This window comes from Trachymyrmex septentrionalis, unplaced genomic scaffold (genome assembly GCF_001594115.1).
Source record: "Trachymyrmex septentrionalis isolate Tsep2-gDNA-1 unplaced genomic scaffold, Tsep1.0 scaffold179, whole genome shotgun sequence".
Classification (NCBI taxonomy): domain Eukaryota; kingdom Metazoa; phylum Arthropoda; class Insecta; order Hymenoptera; family Formicidae; genus Trachymyrmex; species Trachymyrmex septentrionalis.
In genome coordinates, this window is record NW_017304959.1 from 345,429 (window position 1) to 354,909 (window position 9,481).

Sequence of the window (9,481 nt, forward strand, 5' to 3'; positions counted from 1 at the left end):
TTAAACCAGCCAGGTCTCTGGTAATACATGTGAATATATAATATAATATATGGTCATATTTATGAACACAATAGGAGAAGCGGACAAGAATTTTGGATACGCTGTACACGATTTAGCAGATGTTGGTTAAGAGCAGGAACGTAGACATCAGCGAAATCAAATAGAGAAATAACAAATAACTAAGAGGTGAGGAGTTTTTGAGAGCAAGAAAGGATAAAATATGGCGAAAGGGATAAAGAAGACATATAATGAGGTCGGGGATTTTAATTATTTACTTTTAATCGGAGAAAATTCGCGTCGGTTTAGAAATTTTGCGCTGTTAGGGAAAGAGGCGACGTTTCGTTTGCGTCCGTTACCACAGGGTATCGATATTGGTTCACGATTGGCTTGAAAACACGTTCTGCGAAATTCATGCTTACGCGTTACATACCTCCAGACGATTTCGTAGTTTTCGCTTGATTCGGATTTAACGCATAACCCGGCAGGCATTATCGTTTCGTTCGGTACGCGATTTAATTCACGAAGACATTTGGCGTCTTGTAAGTTCGGTAGCACGAAGTGCCAGTGGTCTCGATATCCCGCAAAATTTTAACATATGCGTTTTCAATGTCACGGCATCGAAAAATCATGGACATGCTGCGAATAAACTTACGCGGAAAGACGTTCAATTTTAATCTCCAATTCCGATAATTTATGCTTCCTTCACTCTCTTGTATGCGCTCAAATTTAATGAGCGCGGAACTTTACGAGTGGGGGAGCTTTATCGGTGGGAAGCGGTAAGACACGAAAATTTGATCTTACAACGTAATTTTGCGCAAGATTTAACACGAAGAGCTGGCGTCGCCATACCGTCGAAAGGTTGTGGGATTCGGAAAATCGAAATGTTTCCAACGTTGTCTTGCCACATCTAATGTCGCGATTATAGTTTATAATTTTAATAATTTTGAACGTGGTAAAGAATATAGGCCTTTATTCGATGAGACTGCTGTACTTACCGCGCTAGGTCGTGAGCCCTCGTATTGGATATATTGTATATTATGTACTACGAGGGTGAACATTACTATAGACCGATTTTAAATTTAAAAATAGGGAAAAGTTAACGGAAAGCCGCGGGAAGTAGGGGGGGGGGATATTGCATTCCATGTAATATCGGTTACCGCGAGGAGAGGAGACATCGCTGTTCGAATAAGTGTTGCAACAACATGTCATCCTACGAACAGCAGGATATAAATACCATCAGGTGTGAAATATGTAAACGTTTGTTCTTCGAGAATGCGTGTTTCGAACATCATCGCGCGATAAAATCCTACAACGGAAAAACGGCACGGAGTATTTGCAGTGTAATTAAATTTTGCGAGGGTTGCGGACGTATAATAAATTCTACGAAAGAACACGAATGTGATGTTTCCTTTTGCAAAATTTGCAGTTCGCAATCCGTAAACTATTTGTGTTATGGTATATGCAACCTCTCTCTCGTGAAGATAGATCCTACGACGAATCTGATGGAGATTCTTCCGTAATCGCGAGAGAGAGATTGAATAAAATAATGACGATGTGAGCGAACAAAAACATAAGAAGGAACAAATCGCATTCGTGTTCTATTTTGAGACAAGAAGATTCGTTTAATGGTACCGACATAAAAATTCACTTGTCCCAACACTTTGCGTCGCTCAACAAATTTTCGATTTGTGCCCTAAAGTATTAGATTTATCGCAAGTTTGTTGGTGCAAGACGCATGAATTTGTTTTTCGTCATGATCCCGTAAAGGAATTTGTCGAATTCGTAACACGCTCCACGAAAAATTTTGCTCGAATCGTCTGCATAGCGCACAACACGAAAGCTTTTGACGCACAGTTCATTCTCCAATACATTGTCGAAAATCACTGTACAAGTGATTGTAGAACCTCGAATGATTTTAAATGGCACAAAAATTTTAACAGTGGGATATACAAAATTTATCAATAGTATCAATTATATGCCGATGCGATTGTCGGAATTACCAAAGGCCTTTGGGTTGCCGGAAACCTGTGACAAAGACATCTTTCCGCATCTATTTAATACTCACGATAATCAAACATACGTTGGCCCATTGCCTGACGTTAGTTATTACGCACCCAAAACGATGCAAACGGAGGAACGCGAACGTTTTCTTGCATAGCATACGGGAATATCGGGAAAAAATACCATATTCGATTTTCAATGGGAAATAGTTGATTATTGTCGTATCGACGTTGATATCCTTAGCTGGAGTTTAGAAAAATATTTTAGAGCGCAGAAACGTATTATGTCCATTCATAGAATGTGCGATTATTGCCTCGACATGTATGAGAGTATTTCGGAAAAACTTTTTGCATAAAGAAGAAATAGGCATCATTCTGTCGGGAGGATACAGATTTAAAAGAAATCAATCGCGCAAAGGCAATAGTTAATTTTGAAAGAACGCGAGATTGGACGTCGTATTATTCACGCTGAACACGGGCGAGAATATCGATCACCGGAGGATATATTCGTATTACGAGTATGAGAACGAGGGTGAGACGCAGCGTCACGTTTTGCAATTCCACAGTTGCTTTTTTCACGGGTGCCCGACTTGTTATCAAATAAACAGCGATAATCCAATTGAAAATTCCAAAGAAACATTTGATACGCGATATGAATGAATGTTTGCAACGACCTGACGGTTACGTCAGCAAGGTTATATCGTGACGGAAAAGTGGAACTGTATTTTCGACGAAGAAATCGCACGAATCGAGAGACTCGCGAATTTCTCGAGAATTACCCGATGATACAAATTCCGTTTCTCAATCTTTGTAATGTATTTTTCGGTGAACGTACCGATAATATCGTGACACGACCGAGTTAATGAGAAGATACGTTATATAAAGGTATGTTCTCTGTACCCGTACATATTGAAAATCAGTGTTTATCCAATCAAGCATCCCGATGTTTACATAGGAGACGAATTTTCCGTACTGATTAGAGAAGCACCAAATTTCAATTTCGAACAGGTCATGGGTCTCAGACGATGTCGTGTACTCCCCCCATGCGATCTTTTCCGTCCGGTATTACCATATCGTATGCACAGAAAATTATTATTCGCACTTTGTCGCACATGCTGCGAAACATTTTCGCAACTGCATGCACTCACGATGACCCACTGGAACGTGAGTTTGAGGGCACATGGGTGTCGTGTGTAAATTGCGTAAAGCAATTAAGAAAGGTTATCTCGTGACGGTAGATGAAATCTGGCAGTACAAATGTACACGCTATAATTCCGCTACACGTCAGGGTGAGTTATTTGCTGATTATATTAACAGCGTCTTACAATTGAAGCAAGAGGTGAGTGGGTAGCCGAGCGAGTGTGGGAACGACGATGTTGTTAAAGAGCAATACTCCCTTCGGGAGTACGAAGCAATCGGGGTATTGTTCTCGATAAAAACAATATCGAATGGAATCTCGGATTATGTTCTGTCACCAAACTCTGTTTCAATTTGTTTTGGGGAAAATTCGGCCAACAGACAAATCTTCCGAGTACCAAGATAATAAGAAATCCTCAGCGATTGGCGGAATTATTGTCAAATCCGGAACACGAGGTAACCGGAATATTACCCGTCAACGACGAGATAATATATGTTTCGTGGCGTTTAAGACACGAAACGATAATATCCTCGCCCGACGATAACTAACATAGTAATAGCGGCATTCACGACGGCTCAGGTGCGTTTAAAGTTATACGAATATTTGGAAAAATTAGATCAACGCGTTTTATGTTACGACACCGATTCTTGCCTATATACGAGTAGCGGAGATCCCAACAAATACGAACCGCGTACAGGTAACTTTTTGGGAGACATGACAGATGAATTCGCAGGCTACGGAATTTTTACGCGTACATGGTTCGTACCACGGCACGGACCGACATGAATATATAAAATAAAAGGTATTAAGTTAAATTTTCAAAATTCGCGGTTGCTTTACCAGTATTTATAGGTTATTATTAAATAAGGAAAAAGAGAAAACTAACGAAAAAACAGCCGCAATAAAATTGAAATTTAAAGCAATTCGATCGCATTTTACAAGGTAACACAGGATAAAGTAAAAACATGCGCTCCAGTCAGATGAAACGCAGATTCATCAATAGTCGCTGTTCTCTCTCGTACGGATTTGTATAATATATTAGATTGTGTAATGCTACATCATATAAACTTTTCCGATAATCTTGATGAATGCTAGGTTTCTCAACAATTTCCACAAATAATTACATACTTTATTCCAAGCTTACGATACGTAAACCTAATTCTAATGAAACAGAGAAAAAAAAACATTTTTTATTTACGGATTTAATAAGGAGACGGGAAAATGCCTTCTAGACAGTTACTGGAGTAGCGAAGTTTGTGGCGCGGTATCCCCGATAAAATGTTCATTTATTGCGATATTTGTGAACCTTACAACAGGTGATATATGTACTTCTTTTCTCAGGATAGTTCCGGTCGAAATACGCAGTCATAATTACGCATTTGGTGCAAATTTGATGAACCATTTCTCATTTCCAAATTATATCCCATTGCGACGAACGAATTTTAGAACAATCGAAATAGATATAAGAGATCATCTCGGAAAAAAAATTCCATTCAAATTCAGAACGCTGACAATGACGCTGTACTTTAAACGTAAGCAATAACTTTCTTTTGTGTACGCGAGCGTGTCGGTATCTTTAGCTAGAAATTAGCGATGGAGTATAAGGAGTATTTTGATGCGCGGTAACCGAGATGGTATTCCACGTGTTTTCGTCGGTTCGCCCTACTAGCGCGGACATGGAATCGGAAGCTTTTTCGGTGAATTATTCAGAAAAATACTACCTTACCTAAGTAAAAGTGCAGTTAGAAAAGAAGTTTTACATAAACTAAAAATTAACGTAATAGAAGACGTCGAAAATAATAAACCATTGAAGGAAGCGGTCAAAAGTCGGCTCGTGAAATCGAAGGGTAATCTGAAAAGAAAAGCCAAAAAAAATAAGTTCCCTGATGAGGGATATAAAATATCCGCAAAGTCCGCAGCACTTAAGTTTCTACTCGGAGGTCGAGATAGTCGTATCGCGCTTCGTAAGCGACGTCGGGCAGTTAAAAGAAAATCATCAAAAAGTACCACAGAGAAAAAGAGCAAAAAACGAAGAAGAAAAAGAAAATTCGCGCTGCAGGAAAAAAAAACCAAAAAACCATCCACTAGGAACATCGAGTCAAGAAACGCGACATATTCGACATATTCTTTTAATTGAGATAGGAATTTGCGGCTGGAGAAAAAGCATGTCCTTCCTTCATACTCATACAAGCGAGTGTATAAAGAGTGACTCTATTTCTTCTCTTTGCCTCCTACGCAAATCAGCATTCGCAATGGATTTATTACAAATCCTTAACTTTGCTCGTTGAGCCTTCACATACGCGTAGAAAGCGAACACGAAAGAGAGCACATCAGTCGCACCCGCGTGGCAAAAGTAGGATCCTAACCTCTTATGAGACGCGGATATTCCCGATTACATGGACGATACGTTAAACTCATCAAATCCAAATATGGCGCTCAAGAGAGGCGCGCAATACATTCAAGGAATCGTGCGTTAGATCTCATAAGCCATCTTCATTGCAACGTTTTCAATCAAGATAAATTTTTAATTAACGGAGTGGAAGTTAGAATGAGACTCGTACGCTTGAAAGATTCATTTTGCCTTATGGAAGAGTAAAGCGATGTCAAGAAATACGTATTCTCGATGTCAGTTTACTCGTAAGAAAAGCAAAAATAAGCCCGGGTGTGCTACTCGCACACGTTAGAATACTGAGTAAAACTACCGCCAAGTATCCTCTTACGAGAGTTGAAGTTAAAACATTCACGATACACGTCGTGGGCGAATCGATAGACAATGCAATACTCAGACAGCTGCCGAAACGAATAATAGTCGGCTTTGTTGATAACAAGTTTAACGGCGATAGAAAATTGAACCCGTTTAATTTCAAAAATTACAGAATAAATTTCTTTTCGCTGTACGCCGATGGCATACAAATTCCCAGTAGACCGTTACAGCTAAATTTTTCAAAAGACGAGCCACTCTACGTTGAAGCTTATCACACATTATTTTCGGCATTCACTTATTGAACGAGGATAATTCTATAAGTAGAAACAATTACGGCAACGGCTACACTCTTTTCGCTTTCAATCTTACTCCAAATTTATCTGCTAATTACGCAGGACATTGGAATCTCGTGAAGCACGGAAGCTTACGATTAGAAGTGAGATTCGAAAAAGCTCTTTCCGTAACTAATTGTATCATTATATATTATAACTTAATTGTATCATTTATGCCGAATTTTATAACGTTTTAGAAATCGACTCCTCGCATCAAGTTATTGTTGACTTTTTCGGTTAGTTCTGTCTTTCAAGAAAAAATTATTTTCCCCTATTACACATTTTTTCTCATCTAATTGTACGCAAGATGACGAAAAAAGCTTCAGTCTTGCTCATGACACCGACGTCGATGTTCTGTGACGAAAAAAGAGTAGCGAAAATTCGAATATCATAATGGATATAGTCGTTAACATACAAGGTTTCCGCGATGCCGAAGAAAACTTTATTCCCAAAGAAGTCGCGGTTTTCGCGATTAATGCGACGATCATCGGACACTGGATTATGCCACCTTATCCATTTGACGATTTACCCGAGAGAATAAGACGAGAAAATAACTGGCTTACATGAAATTATCACGGAATCGAATGGTTCGACGGAGAAATTAATATTAAATACTTTACGATATAGCTGCGACATTACACGACACGCACATCTATAGCAGAGAACATGTTATCTGAGTAATCTACTCTTCAGAAACGTATATAATCTGGAAGAAATTTCTCCTTTCAAAAATTTATCAGATTTTGGAGAACGTGTACAACGCTGCACGGATTTCGAACTAGCATTGAATTACATTGCGCCTTACGCAACGCTTACAAATTGAAACGTTGGCTAACTATACGAAATAACAGCAATTCGAGCTACGATAGCCTGTTCTCAGAAAATTGGAGCAAGAATGATGTCGAGAGCGAAAAAACAGACAGCGGAAATTTTTCAACTCAATTTAAAAATCAGAAACACGATATATTTCGCAACATCGTGAAGCGTGAAGGAAAAATATCGTGACAGAAAAGGCAAACCAAAACGAGGACGAAAAAGCGGTAGTCGAGGAGAAAAAAAGATCTTCCAAATTTGACTTAATGCCTTATAGACATAAAACTAACCCTAGCGTATCGTAAATGTCGAGTATTGAGAACTCTACAAAGCATGTGCCGTCAAAAAAGATAAATTCTGAATTTATCCATTCATTTCCTCTCTCACGTTCACCTACGCCGAGAAATGAATTCGCTGAAAGTTTTAAACGCATTACACTATCTCAGTGTCCGACATGCAGAGGTCTATCCTGCCGACCGACTGCCAAGGGTGTGAACGAGGTCGACTGCCATTGTCACTAACACGGACGATCACGATCGACCTGGCCGATCGACATTGAATCGCCTTCTACATTGACGAATACGTAACAGGAATGTATTTCGATAGCTACAGCATGCCGCCCTTGGACTCAAGATTCCTCTTACGACTTCGCCGAAACTTCACTACATATCGCTGAAACACGACAACGCTTCAAAAAATATTTTCTCAAAATTGTGCAATACTGCTGTGTATTTCTATATTTTATGTGTAATGGTTATAATCTTAGCCAGTTTCTTAGTCTTTGTTACCTCTAATTCTAACGCAATGACCGAATAATCATTATTTCATAAAATTTTTCTTTATTGTAAACATAAATTCGTAAATTCACATGCTGTATGCCGTCATGTTTAATCGTGTACTCTTTAAAAAAAAAATTAAAATAATTATTTCATGTAATATCTCTTTTTTTTTTAAATAAATGACTTGTAAATTTCGACTATTTCTTCCTCTTAACCTCGCCCTCATTTACAATAAACACATTTTTTCTCGTATTTCAGGTTTAAATAATGTATATTAAATACTTAAAATTTAGAAAGTATTTAAAAAATATAACGCTCGAATCAACACATGGAAGACGTCGCATCAGTTGAACATGTTCATCCCTGTTTTACCTCCCCTTTCTTCCAAGTAAAAGTAAGAGTCTTCTAATCAAAAAAATTTTCATAAAGGATCCCATCATAAATACTAAAAAAACACTTTCACTTAGACATCGGAGATATAGGATCGTGCCAACAAAAGATGACCCTCAGAAAATTACCTGCTATTCATGTCCACTGTTCGTACCTTCCCCTTCCCCACGACAAAAAACGTTATGGTCCCGATCTCCCTGTTCACCTTTTTCCGGACTTCACTCTCCACTTTGCCGGATATCCTCTACCACTCCCTTCATCAATCACCTCGTAGGAAGTTATGGAGCGGGTCAATCAGATCTTTGTCAGCTATAGAGCGAATCAATAAGAACACTCCATTTAATTATCCTATTACTCATCCCTTCATCCACCAATCAGTGCCCTCCATCCTTCCAATCAGACCCGTCTAGGCCACGCCCATGTTGGTGGGGATGGCGTGGAGGGAGTTTGTTTTGGCTCAGGGGTGACAAAGAGGTGATTTGTTTTGACGTTAGGGTTGGCGTAGAGGAGAAATGTTTCGATGCGCCATACCTTCCCTATTACTACTGTGAGATCTGAGAGAGCGCACGCGTGAGCACCGCTTCCGTCGACAGCAAACGTACGAATCACTGTAAAATACTCATCTGAGTTAAATTATTTTTAGTATCTGACAACGATAAGCTGACGTCGTGTCTCTTACTCTCATATTCGTTTCTATCACTCTCACATCCGGTTTCACAACATCATGGAAAAATTAATCATGAATCGAGTCAACATTGGCCGATCTCTATTTTTAGGATCTCTACTCAGGTGTCTTAAAAACGTGAAAATAAATCTTGAAGTTTCAAAAACATGATTTTGCAGACAATTTCTTGCTCATAATATGTGCATCTTCGAACAGTCAATAAATAATCATAAAAAGTGATAAAAGGCAAGTGAACTACGAATATGCACATTGAATAAAAGCATTTAATGTGCCTTTTATCACTTTTTACGATTATTTATTCATCAATCTCGTCATTTTGTTTTATCCAAATTGTCTTTATTTATAAGTAGCATGACGTGTCATTTCTCACTTCTGACGACACGATTCACTATGGCTGTAGTAACTACTCAGGAGCTTTAAAAAAAAACTTTTTTACATTTTTAATGAAAAATTTAAATTAAAAAAAAAAATTAAAAAAAAAATAAAAATATTTTTAATGAATATTTCTTATTGAAAATATTTGAGTACTATCTTCAAAAAATTATGACGAACTAATCATTTTATGATGAATGAAATATGTTGTATTCAGATTCTTTAAAGGTGTGCAGCATTGTTTAAAAAATTAAAAACTAGATTTATA